Source organism: Otolemur garnettii, unplaced genomic scaffold (assembly GCF_000181295.1).
Source record: "Otolemur garnettii isolate 467f Iridium unplaced genomic scaffold, OtoGar3 scaffold00048, whole genome shotgun sequence".
NCBI classification, from domain to species: domain Eukaryota; kingdom Metazoa; phylum Chordata; class Mammalia; order Primates; family Galagidae; genus Otolemur; species Otolemur garnettii.
In genome coordinates, this window is record NW_003852443.1 from 4,756,600 (window position 1) to 4,775,050 (window position 18,451).

At 37.4% G+C, this 18,451-nt stretch overlaps 1 pseudogene; it reads right to left on the reverse strand.

Annotated features, from left to right (window-relative positions):
• Nucleotides 1–4,748: 4,748 nt before the first annotated feature.
• On the reverse strand, nt 4,749–4,857 carry LOC111725844 (annotated as a pseudogene).
• Nucleotides 4,858–18,451: the final 13,594 nt, after the last annotated feature.

Consider the following 18,451-nt stretch of genomic DNA (forward strand, 5'->3'; position numbering starts at 1 on the left):
ACTAAGAAATACAGGTTTTTCCCTTCCAGACAAAGTTTGTTTGTTTTGGGGACTGTTTGTTGTAAAAAGTTTCCCTTCTAACTTTTTGGAAGTAAGATCATTATCCTTGTGGGCTATCTGCTGGGTGGAGTACCTTCAAGGTCAAAATATTTTCATGATTCATCAAAGAAAATAAGGAAGAGCTGACTCAATTTCAAGTCCAGATGCAGGTTCTTTGTGGGGAAAAAAAATTAGTGCTGAATTTTTTCTCCTTTTTTTTTGTCAGTTGAAAGAGAATAATTTTGGGAGAATTATTGCTAACTTTTAAGATTGGACACTTTTTAAAGGCATTGTTACAAAGTCATGAAAATATGTCAAAAACCCCTGTTATTATAAATATCATATCTAGTTTTGATAAAAATAAGTTCATAAGAACTAGAATGTTTCCTTTTCTCTACAGTTTTGACTAACCATGGTAATTAATCATAACATCTGTTAAGGTCATTTGCTTTGTGAAATAACAAATCATCAAATAGTAGGGCCATAAAAAATGTGACAATTACCTGTATGTCGGGCACCATATGGCCCAATTCAGTACTAACACAAGGAACACCACAAACTTGATAGACAGTAGGGATAATATGGCCTATGGTAACAAGAGTAGATTTCTATCAAGTAGTGGAAGTACAAAGTCATAAATGATAAATTTTGGCCTCATGAAGATTTAGCTAATATCATTAGCCATTTATTGCAAAGGAACTAAATCTTTTCAAATTAAACTCATGATGGATTTTAATCACTTAGCTAATGTTGGTAAATGATTATGCCTCAAGCCATTATGACAATGATCATTATTAGCAAGAGTCTGTTTTTACAATGTTCCTAATGCTTAAAATTAATCCAGAAGTCAAGAGCCATTAAATCATTTCACCTGCAGCAGCATTTAAAAGATACCCGTATTTCACATAACTGCAATTTAAAAACAAAAGCAAAGGCAGTGGAAAAAATACACAAGAACATCAAGCTATTAACTACGGTGCCACCAAGTGACCAACTTCAGAATTTCATGTCTAATCGAAAGTGCGAAGACACCAGGGAAAAGAGTTATGTGCAGAACAGAGACCGAGGAAGAGCCTTGGTTGGTTCCTGGTTATGGGCCTATAATGAGTCTCAGAACTCTGAAAGGCCAACATCTAATTCTCCTGAGCTACGATGTTCTTCTGGGGAACCTCAACAATAATAAGTGGGTTGCCAGAGAGCTAGCAATAGCCGAGTTTGAACCATAGGTGGAGAGAAGCCCTTTGAAACAGCAGCAACATTTTCAAACGTAAGAGAAAAGGTACGATTGAGATATATGAAAGAGTTGACCATTACATATGATATGGTAGTATCTTCAAGCACAAGGAATAAAGTATGAACAAAAGAGAAAATTATAATAGAAAACTTTTAAATCATATCTCTTAAAACCCTTGCTAGGTGTCAGGTCTAAAGTCTATAAAATGTCGGAATCAAACTAGATGATTTCTAAAGTCACCTCCCAGGCCAGAAATCCTATGGCAAGAATCACTTTAAGGTATATGGCTCAATAAATTCTAAGAAAAAACATAAACATCAGTGCATGGATGGGATGAAATTATACTCTGACAGTCTAATTGATAACATATCTAAATTAAAGTAAAACACTAAAAAGGATCAAAGAAAAATAGAAAGAATTTTTTTTTAAATCTTAAAAATCTAAAAAAAAACTTAGAAATGGTCCTTACCAGTCATATTAAATCATTCATTCATTCATTTATTTATCATCTGTATTTTGAGCTCTAACTATGTATCAGGCATAGCAAGAAGTTCTAGGGATAACAACATATCATAGAAACTATTTTCCAAAGTAGGAAGGCATTTTGAATAGGAAGAACTCAAAAACTATGAGGCCAAAGGAGATAATGAGTTGAAAAGGATGAAAAATTAGATTTGTTTCCAAGGGATATATAGAATTATCTCAACTTATAGACTAATATAGCTCACCCTGCCCTATGAGCTCATCCCTGGAAATCTTGTTTTTATTCTTAAGGAAAATGTCAAGAAATTGAAAACCAACCAACTATCAGACAAAAATGACGAAGGGAGTGACGAGCTTGAGTGACTAATGGGAGAAACTTAAGAAGAGCTAAATATAAATCATTTGACTGTACAGACTGACCGGCCAGGTCTAAAAATAGAAAACTGATGGGGTGGGTTATTGTTTTCCAGATAACCATGGGAGTGAGCCTCGAGATGGGGTTAGGAAGAGGAAACTTTAGATAATATCAGAAGAAAAACTTCCTGCCAGAGAAGATCATTAGATCAATACAATCCCTAGGCAGAAACGTTGGAAGTTCCATTTGATAAGTGTGGCCGTCCCTAACTGAAGCTCTGGGGCATGTGTTACCAGAATCCAGGAGGAGGAGAATGGGCTGGAGGTGGCCCTCAGTCTCTCATTTACACTCTGCAGATGCTAAGAATAGGAACGGAAAACCATCGAGAGGGAGAGGCCAAGGAAGACGAGTGTTTTCTCCGTAGAATGTGGAAATGGATGACGATATGTTTCAAAATTACAAACTGTGCAATTAAATCATTTCTCCCTTTCACTTGTCGCTTCTCTAATATTGGTTTGAATTCAAGGAACTAAGCAGGCCCAACACCCTACTTCCCAGAGGAAAGAATTGGACTCGGCCCTTAATGCCACTAACTAAAAATAGTGCAAGAGATGTTATTTAAAAGAAGAAGGAGAATGTCAACACTCGTCATGCATAACCACTCAAATTTCTGGTTCTCTTTCTCCTGTCCTGAAGTAAGGAAAACATCCAAAAATGTTACCTGGCTAAGGTGAGTTAGTCCAAGGGTGTTGAGTCTGTCTGATTTCCGCAGATTTGTCTATATGCATTGTTCCATTACAATGACCTCTAGGGAATCAGAATGTCTCCTCATCTTGTTGGACAGGTGCAACTTTCAGTCAGCTCATACTTGTCTCTAGTCTGACCATGCCAGAGGGCCCAGCCATTAATGATCTTATGTTGCATTTTTTAAAGGGCAGGGATCAAAAAGCTCTGTTGGTGCAACAACTGCCTTTTGAGTTTTGTGACTAGTCACCTCTGCGTGGCTTCAGTCTCCAGTCTGGGAGAGCTCTAACTATGAGCTTTCACCATGGAGCCCAGTTGTGTTATTCTCATAACTTCTGCCTCGTGGTTTAAACCTTAGTTCTTTTAGTTAATTCTGTGACTTCTGATTTTAATCATCTGCCATGTTTCTAGACTGGCAACCGGCTGCACTGTTTTTTGTTTTTGGCTATCTGATTTTTTTTTCTTCTATGCTAGACTTCAACTATGACTTCAATGTTGATTCATAGAACTTTGCAGTAATCTTGTTCGATCTATGGGGAAATTTTTTAAAAACTGACTAAATGGTTCAGACTTTATCTGCTCTGATTTGCTGGAACAAAAACTTTCTAGTTTTTAGGTCTGTGCCTACTTACCACATGAAAACAAATCCATTTTTCTTTTGACAGTTAAGGTACAAATGAACCATTATAATAATAGTGATGTATCTGCTAGAGTAATATTAATGGATTATAGTAGAATTTAAATTATCAGTTACTGGGGGTGTCCACCTTGTGACACAAGCTGACTTTATGAGGGCTTTTCTTGCTTATCAGTGGTGTCAGATATTAGGAAACGTATGCACAGAACTTTGTTTTGCTAATTGGCTTCCATGAGTGTTTGTATATTTACTGTGTGGCCCAAGACAATTTTTCTGATGTGCATCAGAAAAGTAAAAATGTTAGACATCCCTGATTTAAACCCTAAGTTATTAGTTATCAGCAGTTACTTTCACAGGTAAAGGGATTTATTTTATTTTACTTTTTAAAACTTTTGTCATTTTATGTGTGTGTGCAAAGAATCAAGGTTGTGGAATTTTTTTGTTTTGTTTATTTTAATATGAGTAGATAGAAATACAGCTTCTAGAATAATCATATAGCTGATGTATCCAATTGGTGTACCAAAGCATTACCCACCACAGCTTATTATGTGTGCTCTATAATTTTCTTGCATAAGTAAATTATTGTTATTTCTTTTAAGTAAAGCTGGCATTCACATTTTTTTCTCCATCCATAATTTAGAAATTTTGATCAACAGACAGGTAAATAGATAGTCTTTCTTAATGAGTTATAATTAAAGTGCCAAACACTTATGTTAGAAAATAGATTGCATTAAAATACACCCATGCATATGCTTCAGATAGACCCACATGACTTCAGCAGTTGAAAGTAATTACAATGGAAAATTGCAATTCTAGCCTATGGGGGAGCAGCGATGCTAAAGCTCCAACCCTTGTTAGAACTGTGCCACGAATTGCAAAGATTTTCTCATTTACCAAAATGTCAATTTACTTTCACCCTTAGATCCTAAATCTGAATCTTGGAATCTTCGAGTTGGGGATTTAATTATACCTAGTTTTGTTAATGAATATCAGGTTAAATCACATGAATTACTATTTAATTAATAAATGATAATCATGTATCTTTATGGGGAACCATGTGATGGCTTGATCTGCATAAGGAAAGAAAGATTCAATCAAGCTGATTAACATATCCATCTCCTCACTAACTTACCATTTCTTGGGTGTCGAGGACATTAAAAATTTACTCTTTCAGCAGTTTTGCACTTATTGACTGTGGTTATCATGCTCTGCAATAGATCACTAAACTTTATTCCTCCAGTCTGACTGAAACTTCGTAAAAATGGAGGGTAGATGGCAATGCCTGAATTGTGCAAGTTGGCAAGCCTAAGGGCCTCGTCCCTTCTTGTCGAGGGCACTGCTACCCTTTCTCCTTTCATACTACATTGGAATCACCATTTTCATAGGCTAAAAAGGTCAAATGTTGGCAGCTTCATAAGGCTTAACTATACAAAATAATATATAGTATATTAATATAATGGTATATTATATACTTAGCTATGTTTTAGAAAAAATTCATGTACTAGGTACGGCATACTAGGTAAACATAGCTAAATATATAATATAATATATATTATATAGTATACCAAAATACTATATTATATAGTATATAGCATATATTATATAATATACTAATATACTATGTTGTATAGAGTACAATAAGCAATTTTATTAAACATAGCTATAGGCTAGACCATTCTATTGGACACATATTTTTTTTTTTTTTCTTTTTAGACAGAGCCTCAAGCTGTCCCCCTGGGTAGAGTGCTGTGGCATCACAGCTCACAGCAACCTCCAACTCCTGGGCTCAAGCGAGTCTCCTGCCTCCGCCTCCCAAGTAGCTGGGACCACAGGCGCCCGCCACAACGCCCGGCTGTTTTTTGGTTGCAGCCGTCATTGTTGTTTGGCGGGTCCGGGCTGGGGATTCGAACCCGCCACCTTAGGTGTACGTGGCTGGCGCCTTAGCCAGTTGAGCTATAGGCGCCGAGCCAGGACACATATTCTTATTATATTAGACTTTTACAAAACCTTGCAAAGTTGGTATTGTTATTCCCATGCATCGAGGAGAAAATTATGTGATTTGTTATGAGGTTCTGGTTTAAAACTGTGCCCTTTTCACTGTACAATGCTGCTTTCTCAGATAAGTTTAGAGGTGATCTCTCCACTTCCCCCTGCCTGGTTTGTGAATTCTTCCTAAAACATAGCTAAGATTTAGTAAGCAACCTGTTGTTAGACACACTAATGTTTAACCTTCCAGTGAACACTCGTTACATGTAGATAAAACCCATTCTAATTTTGTATAACTTTGTCATAAAACTTGTATTTCTATTGAATCAAAATCTGCCTCCCTGTAATTTTTTCTTCTTACCATTTCTGCACACTCTAGACCACCTAGAACAAGTCTAATTTCTCATGTGCAAAGCAGTGTTTCAAACTCACAGCAGTAACTATGCGTTGCCACACCGCTTCAATGACCCTAATTCTTATAAGCATTCCTGTATTACAGAAATTGCCAATAATGTAATTATGGTTTGTTATGTAATGAAAATGGCAATCCTGTCCCTTTATTAACTGTAGAATATGATTTCAGCTACCTGCTTTTCTGGGTGATAACACAATAAAAAAACTTTTGGGGGGAAAGGTATTCATGCAAGCAAGGATTGGGCTTACATGCATTTATTTTCATTTAATTTTGAGTAAATGCAAATGCTTGTGCAAATAAGATATATTCCTGAATGCTGCCAAGTTGGCACCTTGTAATAAGAAATGTATTTGTTCTGTTTATTGATTGGAATATATAATTCTAGTTGTTAAGACATCACTAACTGTAAAAGAAGATCAAAAAAGAAAATGCATAGCTGATCTGCTATAGCATAAGCAATATCAATTTGGAAAGGCTTTTCAAGGTTTATTCCTATTTGAGGCAAATAGTATAGGCAGGCCCTGGACTGAAGGAACCACATGGGTTGAAAATGGACAGTAAGTTCATTACAGACTTATTATTCAGGGGGAGATCTGAAGGATGGTGGAGAGGACAAAGCTTCCTAATGGGAGGAGCTCCGACTGGTGCATCTGATTTTCCTTTTTAACATGCAAGGAGAAGTGGCCCAAGGTGATTTCTGGGGAGTGGCCAATTGTTAGGGGCTTAAATGGAAAAGAACTAGAAAATTAGTTGCAAGGAGGTGTGGGGGAAGGCGTGTGGGACATGTGGGAGTGGCACCCAGTGTGAAGTTTTCATATTGCACGTCAATGGGCACCAGGAAGCCTCTGCCATTGAAGAGGTATTGAACAAACAGGTCTGCAAAATGACTCACCAGGTTGGTGTTAGGAATTCTTTGTTATTGGCCACCCCAACACTAGCATGTAAGCACTTGCTCACGGAGCAGCCACAGAGGCTGGTAGACTCTGTTTAGCACCTTGGAACAGGATATGCATCTATTCTTTTGATTGATTAGAATATATTAATATAATTGTAGTCCATAAGTATGGACTCCCATTCACAAGGCCAACATGACTATTTCTACTTCTGAATTTCAACACTGAGCCCCTGTTGTGGTATTCTACTTGAGACCGACCTGTCACTTCATGGCAAATTGGCTACACTGGGCCCCTTCCACTCTAGAAAGGGTGGAGTCATCACAGGGATAGATACCTACTTTAAGTATATATTTGCCTTTTTTGCCTACAGAACCTCAGCCAGCTGTGCTATCTGGGAACTTAGAGAATGACTTGATCCATAGGTATGGATCCCAGGCAACATTGTGGCCAACAACGGAAATCACTTCAAAATGAAAGAGGTACAGGGCCAGATCCATGAGCAGAGGACCCAATGATTTTTTTTTTTTCGACACAGGGTTTTTCTCTGTCACTTGGGTAGAGTGCAGCAGTGTCATGATAGCTCACTGCAACCTTAAACTCCTGGGCCCAAGTGATCCTCCTACCTCAGCCTCCTGGGTAGCTGGGACTAGAGGCATGTGCCACCATACCTGGCTAATTTTTTTTTCTCTTTTCTTCCTTTCCTTTCCCTTTCCTTTCCCTTTCCTTCCTTCCTTCCTTCCTTTCATTTTTCTTTGTATAAATGGAGTCTTGCTCTTGCTCAGGATGGTTTGAGACTCCATCAAGTGATCCTCCTGCTTCAGCCTCCTAGAGTGCTAGGATTACAGGTGTGAGCCACCATGACTGCAGGATCCACTGATCATATCATGTACCACACCACCCCGAGGACTGGACCATGGAATTCCCTGACCTTCTGTATCACACCATGCAGAAGCAGGTAACCTCAGAGAGACCTCAAACAACCTTCTAAAGGCATACTTAAGCTTCCCCTCATGGGAAAACCTCTGAAAAGGTAGGACGCCAAACTTTAGGATGCAGTGTGTGCGTTGATTCCAACACTTTCACATGGTGCTGTGTCTCTACAGGAGGAATACAGGCCTATGGGAACCAAGGAATAGAAGCATCCCAAACTGCTTTGCTATCCTCGTTCTGTTTTCTATCTATTTCAGGTAGTGTTTTCTCTCATAATTCAAGTCCTCCCATAGGGAAAAGACCATACATGAATAGCTATTTGGACATATCTAACCCGGTGATCTACATAATTAAGCACAAAATGCAGGCATAAAATGATACTTGTGGAAGTTGTACTGAAGTAAAAAAAATTTGTTGGCACTCCCTGCCAGGTCCTTCCCTATAGAGCTCCTCCTGGAAGACTGTGTAATATCTACCAGAAGATATTAGGGTTGACCATGTGATTTGATTTGCCCAATTATCTGTGAATAGAAGAGACGTAGGCCCCTTCTGACAGAAGCTTTAAGCACCATTGTGAGGTCCACCAGTTGTTCTCTTTTCCCCTTTTGTCATAAGAAATCCAGTTTCAAATAAGGGTTGCTCCTTCTATTTAAAGATTTAGTGCAAAGTACCCATGGCAGTCATGTAGTATGAGAATTAATCCTTTGTTACAAAGAGATTTTGGAGTTGTTATTCCTAAAGCATACCAAAATCCACCTGGTATAGTTGGATATTTGTCCCCTCTAAATCTCATGTTGAAATTTGATCCCCAGTGTTAGAGATGGGGTTAGGTGGGAGGTGTTTGTGTCATGGGGGTAGATCACTCAGGATGGTTCAGTTTTGTCCCATGGTGATGAGTTAGTTCTTTCTCTATAAGTTCTAAGAAGAACTAATTGTTAAAAAGAGCCAGATGTCGCCTTCTTATTCTCTCTCCTCCACCTGTTGCCACGTAGCCGCCTCCCCTTCATCTTCTGCTGTGAAGAAACTTCCTGAAGTCCTCGTTGAAAGCAGATCTTGGTGCCATGCTTAAAGGACAGTCTGCAGAACTAGGAGCCAAAGGAAGCTCTTGTCTCTATAAATTAGCCAGCCTCGGGTATTCATTTGTCAGAACACAAATGGACTAAGACACCATGTTAGCTGACAAAGTCACGACAGTGTCATGTCTGCAGGCACTGTTCCATTTTACTGTGTGTATCCATTCACAAACTTGGGTTATTGAAAGAGTGCGAATCTTTATTTCCCTTATTTCAACTGAACTCCTTTCTTTGGAGCTTAAACTTTTGGAAACCAAACTTAGGATGATCTATGGCTGTTTATGGTGCATTCATGGTAGGCACCCCTTCTCTGACAATGAACCACAGAGTTGGCTGCTGAGGTTAATACAGAGAAGAGAAAGAAACTAGAAAACAATAAGGGGAAAATAAACTCAAATTTCAAATCATTATTTAGCTACACTGTTAAAGTATGGAGCAATGGAAAGTGAGAAAAGACCATAAGGCGTACTGAAGTCAGCTCAGCATGATATTTTATTTGTCATAATTCTTCTTTTATTAAAGCCCTAGGAATTCTGAGTTTACTACTACAAATATACTGAAAGGAAATGTAAAAATAGTACTACATGTTGCTTGAATTTTTTTTAACTTTTCTTCTTTTTCATACCCTGAGGACACTCAAGCACGTTTGGCTGTTATTTTTAAAAACTAAAATATGCTTGTAATTTCCCTCTTTCAACATTGTTCTGCAAAATGAAACCGGAATGAAACATATGGAGGAATAAAGAAAGTTTCATTGGTTGCCAAATATCTTCTGTCAATAACATCTGGATATTTAGAACATCTGCATAGCTGACAGTCTTTCAACTTTTCATCTGGATGTTTGGTAAATATGGAGAAAATGTTTTCTTTCTAAGTCTAATTCTTATTCTTATCAGCATGTTATATTCTAATAGCATATTTAATATTCCTATCAGCCTACTGTTTTATCAAGTAAAATATGAATACTATTTTGGAGCAAAACAGCCAATTGTTTAATTTATAGTGCATATTCAAGTTCTGACAGTTAAAAAGGAAGATTTTGGGTGCATTCTTTCTACATTGCAATTAATCTATTTCAAGTGAGATTAACAATAAAATATACCAAAGCACTCACTTCACATTCAGCAGTGTCTATTGTGTATACCCTTTATGTGAGATGAGAGAATTGTATTCTTTGGACAGATGCTGATACTGTCCTATAGCATCTGCATGAATGTCTGTTTGGCACTTAGAGTAAAGGGGGATATTTCATTGTACTCTTGGGGTTATGAACATGGAGATAAGCATCATAATCATCCTTTGCAAAAACTCCATGGGGCTTAGTTACATGTTTTTCCCTTGTCAACATCTGTCAAGAACCACATGTCGATCACTACTCCATCTTTTCGCAGGTAATAAAGAAATAGAGAACTCCCCAAAGAACGGTCTTTATCTTCCCAACAATATGCCCCAGGCCTTTTCTTTTGGATCTAACCCTTATAAATTTTTGTCATTATCTACTTACAGGGATCTTGGCAAAGAAAGAGACTTGAATGGAAGAAAAGGAGTTACTTTCCGGCACAAGGAACCCTATGTGAGCGCATGTTTTCAGATATCTAGAGAAAGTCAGCATATAGGTAACTAAGCTATTTCACTTTTCTAAGAGCCATCCTTGTATTTTGCTAGTAAGGTCACCCAGTTGCTGATTTCTATCCAATCTCATTCTTTTATGTTTGTATGGTTTTATCACATTATATTTTTTAACTTTATTGTCTTGTACTAATGTATGTGAATGCCTTGCCTAGTAAAAACCCCTTATAAAGTAGTGATCAGTTAAGTGCTGATGCCATAGTGTATAGTTAAGATTATTATGCCTAAGGTGAGGTCTTTAACCACCTATGCTCCAAAATAGATCAAGATACATTTTGTTTTCTTGGCAATTTTGTTTTCTTCTAATAGACAACCAATAAAAATGAACAGAATTCTTATTTTAGCAGAATCTTCTCATGAAATTGTTTTTTCATCATATAATGTTAAGTTGCCATTTGCCCTAAGTTCCAAAAGTATCACTTTTATAACTTTCAGATGCAAACTAATAATGAGGCTTCATATTTCAGCTCAAACAAGGTTGGTAGCATCTGAAATTAGGTGAGCATAGCAGCAGAGAACTCATTAAAAAACATAAGTGCATTGCCACAGTTTCTCTGGAAAGAAAATAGCTGGGGAAAGTTATTCACCAAATTTCACAGGTGGTCAGCCTAAGACACCCTGAGGGTCTGTGATTTTGGTTTTTTTTTTTTTTTTTTTTTTTTTTTTTTGACAGAGTCTCATTTTGTCACCCTTGATAGAGTGCTCGGCATCACAGTTCACAGAAAACTCCAGCTCTTGGGCTTAGGTGATTCTCTTGCCTCAGCCTCCCCAGTAGCTGGGACTACAGGTGCCCACCACAATGCCCAGCTGGGTTTTTTTTTTTGTTGTTGTTGTTGTAGTTTGGCCGGGGCCAGGTTTGAACCCACCACCATTGGTATGTGGGGCTGGCACTCTACTTACTGAGCCACAGGTGCTGCCCGAGGGTCTGTGTTTTATTGTTAGCATTCCAGCTTGCTTTTTCTCCCACTAAGATTTAATAGGTTATGGTTTTTCTACTATCAGTTGATTGATGTTTTTGAGACCTATTATAATTACAGCATAGTTCTAGATGCTAAGAACCAGTTGTTAACACCAATGAAACCCAGAGCTTGCTTTCACTGTCATTACTTGTACAAAAGTTTCTATGTAGTGGAGTAAAGGATGGCCATAAATTCCTTGCTGCTTTTTCCATCAAACAATGAATTCTCTTTCCTCACCCCTTTAATCCGTGCTGACCTCACGATACCGTTAGCCAACAGAAGGTAGCAGAAATAATGTTGAGGCAGTTTTGGGCCTGGCTCTTAAGAGGATTGGGAGCTTCTGTTTTCTCCTTTTTGGAAGACATCCCCAGACTGTAAGGAAGCCCAGACTAGCCCTTAAAAAGAAGCCATGTAGAGAGATCCTGGAACAGGAAAATCCATGGAGAAAGGGGACATATGGAGGAGAATTGAAACACCACAGGGCCCCAGACATGTGAGAGAGGCCTGCTTGTGCCTTCAGCCAATATCAAGTACGGCAGTGAACCTACAGAGCCTTGAGAAATAATAAATTATTCTTGTTTTAAACCTCTGCACTTCAAGAGTATTGGTTACACAGCAAAATTTAACTGATACAGCTTTTTTAAAACTGATACCCACCAAAATTTGCAGAGAGACATATAGGAACATCAAATGAGTATATCCAAGGAATTCAAAATAGAGAGGTGATCAGAAGTCACAAGAGGCAGTTCCGTCTGATGTCTTCAGAGTCAAGCCTATGTTGAATCTCTACTCCACCACTTACTACCTCTATGACCTTGGGCTAGTCTAGACATTTCTTGGGATTCAGTTTCTTACTCTATACAATGGAAATAATAATTCCTACTTCACAGAAGTATAATAAAGGTAAGTAAATTGGATAATATATGTAAAGCTCTTAGTACAGTGCATCATCCAGAGTAAGATCTAAGTGCTAGTTATTGTTCTAAAAGAATCATGAAACAACTTTCTGAAGATGAATTTTGATTTGCTCAAAAATTAATCTAAAGAACTTAAATCTATATTAATGAGATAGATTTAAATTCAAATGTCCTTGAATCTCCAAATATAATTCAGTTTTCTCTTCTTCCTGCTTAGATTATGAACTTGTACTCGCTTGTATTAGGAAAGGCAATCAAAATCATTTTTCACGAAAGTCTCTGAGGCAGAGTCTATGGTGTATTTCCAAACTCATGTCCTTTCCTCTGCACACACAATTAGATGTAGCAAGGCCAGGAGACTGAGTTCTGGCTAGTGGAATGTGGGCCAACACGATAAACAGCATTACTAGGACTGCACTATAAAAACTTCCCACCTTAAATATTCTATGTAATGTTCCCTTACAACTGGTTGGAACAGAAGTCCCTGGGGGTGACCCATGGACTCTACATGTGGAAGATGGTGAATCTCCAAGATGGAACAGTGTCCTTAAAAGCAACTCAGAAGAGAGCTGCCCAACCAGGAACCACTCTGCTGGGCTATGACGTGAGCAGGAAATAGTTTTGCATTAAGCCACTCATATTTCAGCATTTAGGTATTATAGCAGCTAGCATTGTCAAACCTATGAAATTTTAATGGCATTCTTATGATAGTGTATAATCCTTTATATTATTATTTTTGTACCCCCATTATCCATTCTTTTGCACAAAAGTAAAGCTGGGTTACCCTTCATTTCATTATCCCCTCCTCACTTCCATGAACTATCTTTTTTAAATTTTGTCTCCACTAAGGCCACTAAGTTATGTATCTTCTCTCCTTAAGAGCTATATACATTCTTCCCTAATGAGTTCCCTCTAAGTAAATGGAAATAGAAAGTTGGCCCTTGCCTTTTTCTTAACAGCTATTTCCGTTCATTTTCAAACATGTGACCTAACAGTCATAGCAAGGTCTCTGGATATAGGTGAATAATAAGTTCCTGTAAATGGTGGATTATTTTTAAATATTTAGAAATAAATGATATTTTGTCACTATTAATAGCGATTTTCATTGACTACTTAATTATGCATAAGGCACTGTATATATTATGTTGATTAAATTTTACAGTCCTCATAATAAACTTATGCAATAAGTATTATGGTCTCCGTTGTGAAAATGGGAAAATGAAGACCCAGAGTGTTGGGAAATTTGCCAAAGTCATGATTTTCTGGTTCATGGAGGAGCTAGAAATCTGAAGCTAGAGCCTCTTCTCTTAATTATATCCTCCATGGCCTCTAACATGTAGCTCACATCTGTAATCCTAGCACTTTGGGAGGCTGAGGCCCAGATAAGAGGATCACTTCAAGCTGTGAGATGGAAACCAGCCTGGGCAACATAACAAAGCCCTAATTTTTATAAAAATATTTTTAAAAAATTGCTGGGTGTGGTGGTTAGCACCTGTAGTCATAGCTACTCAGGAGGCTGAGCCAAAAGAATCGCTCCAGCCCAGGAGTTTGAGGTTGCAGTAAGCTATGATTGCGCCATTGCACTCTAGCCTGGGTGCAAGAATAATGCTTTGTCTCAAAAATAAAAGAGTTAAGTTACAAATAAATAAATAAATACTACTGTATAAATAGGACTTTGCAAACAACAACAATAAATCTTAATATTAGTTTGTGGAAAGGTGTGTTGAGAAGGTCTGAGACTGCTGCCTTCTGGAGATGAGGGCACAGTACATGCAGAGCAGGAAGAACCCCACTATGAGCACCTCTGGGAGAGAACAGGTTGCCAGAGGAAGCCAAGAGGAGGGCTGTGAATAAAGGACACAGTGCAGCCCCATCTGAGCTGTTCTCTGGGTTAGTGCATTATGCATTGAGATGCTGCTACATTCAGATATGGCACAAAATCTGACCAGGACAAATCACATAAACCAACATGACCTCCAGGATAACATCATTCTCTGATGCCACTCGCCTATGAGCTGACTCACATTGCAAAAACATGATATTACAGCAGAACAAACTGTAAGAGTTTGGCAATAATGATGATTCTGAAAGCTATTAATTACATATAAAAACAATTTTTAAAACATTTCTTATAGTTACACTGGAAACTATATTACAATTAATACAATTTTCAAGAGAGAATGCATTAGCTAGTAAACTATATAAAATATTCTGTCACTTGTACATCAACAAACACTTATAGAAATTTAAATAATAAAAATTATAAACTCCCAATATAAAGTGACATAGCATACTTTACATAGTCTACTAGCTAATGCATTCTTTCTTGAAAATTATATTAATTGTAATATAGTTTCCAGTGTAATTTAATACATATGGACTTAATGATGGAGTGTAATCCAGTATAATTTAATACATATGGACTCAATGATGGAGTCCAAAGTAGTGATCATTTATTTAGAATCATCAGTGTTCAACAGAGCTGCAATTATTGTTTCTGCATTATTATATCAAACTTTAGAAGATTGACTGCTATAAATTTTATAATCAATTTTTATAATACATGTCGATGATATTTCACATTTATTCCTACATTCCAAGAGTTTCTATTAGAGTGGTAATATTTGGGTATGACCTCAGCTCAATTTTGATTTAATTTTGTTAAAAGTAAGCTTAATAGGTCCCACCTCTAGCAGGTCTGTGCATAGTTGTAAAAGGATACTATGGGTCACTACAAAAGTTTTGAGACAGACTGTCTTATGGTTCATTATTTCCCTTCCAAGAAACACAGTTGACAGCTTCCTTTCTAATTCATGTGTCATTTAAATACTTGGTTGCAGAAGGGAAAGGCAAGATGGCCAACTGGAGCCAACTTTCCACAGAGGCTCCTGTCCAGAAAGAAAGTTAATGGGCAGAAGCTTATCAAGTAAGCGGATGGTTTGGCGCTGAGCCAAGAGATAAGATTGAAGAGTGCACATCACCCTTGCTGAGGTGAGCTGTGACCCCAAGGGAAACAAACAATAGCTGATCCTTCAACTCAGAGTCACTGATTCATTAGGATTGAACAGAGACCAGCTGAATACAAGACAGTCATCTAGCCCCACCACACCAAGCAGGTGCCTGGTGTCTTAGGCTGTTCATACAAAGCTGTAGGGGAAAAGCTGCAGTCACCAGTCCCAGCTCTTGGGCAAAGGGCCGGTTAATCACTACTCCAGAAGTCCAAATCCAATTTCACCTCACCTGCTCATCTAGCCAAATGGTGAAAAGTAATCATGGGGCAGAATCAGCAGAAAAACTCCAGCAACATGAATAATCAGAGTAGATCAACTCTCCCAAAGAATGACAAAGCAGACAGATCAGAAGATCCCATTCATAAACAAATGGCTGAGATGTCATAAATCAAGTTTAGAATTTGGATGGCAAATAAGATTATCAGAATGAAAGTAAAGTTTGAACTAGAGATTCTAGGAATAATTCAAAAGTTGTCTCAAGAATTCAATGGATTCAAAGACAAAATCATGAATAATTTTGACACATTGAGAAAAGAAGTTGCAGCCCTCCAAGATATGAGAAACACAGTAGAATCCCTCAGTAACAGAATGGAGCAGGCAGAAGAAAGGATTTCTGATATTGAAGACAAAACTTTTGAATGATCCCAAATGCTCAAAAAGGAAGAGAAGTGGAGAGTAAAAACAGATCATCTTCTCAGAGAGCTGTGGGACAATTCCAAGAAAGCAAACATTCGCCTTACAGGAATTCCTGAAGATGATGAGGTTGGTTCAAAAGGTCCAGATACTCTACTCCAAGAGATAATAGAGGAAAACTTCCCAAACATGGCAAGAGATTCTGAAATTCAGATAGCAGACAGTTTCAGAAACCCAGCACGACTCAACCCAAACAAAGCATCTCCCAGACACATTGTAATTAACTTCACAATGAAGGAGGAAATTCTGAAAGCAACATAAGAAAATCATAATCTACAAGGGGAAGAATATTAGAATGACGACAGATCTCTCTGAAGAGACTTTTCAAGCCAGAAGAGGGTCATTAACCTTTAACCTCCTAAAACAAAACTATTTTCAACCCAGGATCCTGTATCCAGCTAAACTGAGTTTCGTTTATAATGGACAAATTAAATACTTTACTGAGATTCACATGTTGAAGAAATTTGCCATAACTAAACCAGCTCTCCTGGATATTCTCAGACCATCCTCCGCAATAACCAGCAGAATGCAGTACCACCAAAGTAAACTCACTCAGAAACTTTTGATCAAATTCCAACTTCCACAGTGGTGAAAGCATTAAAAATGTCCTGTGGAATTTTGAAAAACTCAACACCCAAAATACTACCAGGCTTATTACTCTCAATTAATGTGAATGGCTTAAATTTTCCTCTAAAGAGGAACAGCTTGGCTGACTGGATACAAAAACTCAGGCCAGATAGCTGCTGCATATAAGAATCTCATCCTACCTTAAAGGATAAATATAGATTCAGGGTGACGGGATGGTCATCTATAATTCAGGCAAATGGAAATCAGAAAAATGCAGGTTTTGCAATTTTATTTGCAGATACAATAGACTTTAAACCAACAAAAATAATGAAAGATAAGGATGGTAATTTCATATTTGTTAAGGAAAACACTCAACACGATGAGATTTCAATTATTAACTTTTATGCACCCAACTAGAATGCTCCTCAATTTACAAGAGATTCTAACAGACATGAGCAACTTGATCTCCTCCAGAACATAATAGTCAGAGATTTTAAGACCCCTTTGGCAGTGTTGGATAGATCATCCAATAAGAAACTAAGCAAAGAAATTTTAGATTTAAAATTAACCATTCAATTGGATTTAACAGACATCTACAGAACATTTCATCCTAACAAAACTGAACATACACTCTTTTCATCAGCCCATGAAACATCCTCCAAAAATTGATCACATCTTAGGTCACTAGTCTAACCTCAGCAAATTTAAAAGAATAGAAATTATTCCTTGTATCTTCTCAGCCCATCATGGAATAAAAGTTGAAGTCAGTTAGAAAAAGGAATCTACATACTCACACAAAGACATGGAAACTACATAACCTTATACTGAATGATAGCTGGGTCATAGCTGAGATTAAGAAGGAAATTACCAAATTTATGGAAGAAAATGATAATAAAGACATGAATTATCAGAACCTGTGGAATACTGCAAAGGTAGTCCTAAGAAGGAAATTTATAGCATTGCAAGCCTTCCTCAAGAGAATGGAAAGAGAGGAAGTCAACAACTAATGGGACATCACAAGCAAGTAGAAAAGGAAGAACATTTCAACCCCATAAAACTCAGAAGAAGAAAAGAAATAACCAAAATTAGAGCAGAATTAAATGAAATTGAAAACAAAAGAATTATACAACAGATCAATAAATCAAAAAGGTCAATGAAATAGATAAACCTTTGGCTAAACTAACCAGAAATAAAAGAGTAAAATCCCTAATTTCATCAATCAGAAATGACAAAGATGAAATAACAACAGACTCCTCAGAAATTCAAAGAATCCTTAATTAATATTACAAAAAACTCTATTCTCAGAAATATGAAAATCTGAAGGAAACAGACCAATACTTGGAAGCACACCAACTTTCTAGACTTACCCAGCAAGAAGTAGAAGTGTTGAACAGGCCTATATCAAGTTCTGAAAATCAACTATACAAAATCTCCCCAAAAAGAAAATTCCAGGACCAGATGGCTTCACATCAGAATTCTACCAAACCATTAAAGAGGAACTAGTACCTATATTACTTAACCTTTTCCAAAACATATAAAAAGAGGGAATACGTCCCAACACATTCTACAAAGCAAATATCACCCTGATTCCCAAACCAGGAAAAGACCCAACATGAAAAGATGAATATTGATGCGAAAATATTCAATAAGATCCTAGCAAACAGAATCCAGCAACACATCAAACAAATTATACACCATGACCAAGTGAGTTTTATCCTAGGGTCTCAAGGCTGGTTCAATATGCTTAAATCTATAAATATAATACATCATATTAACAAAACAGAAAACAAAGACCACACGATTCTCTCAATTGATGCAGAAAAAGCTTTCGATCATATCCGGCATCCTTTTATGATCAGAACAGTTATGAAAACAGGTATAGA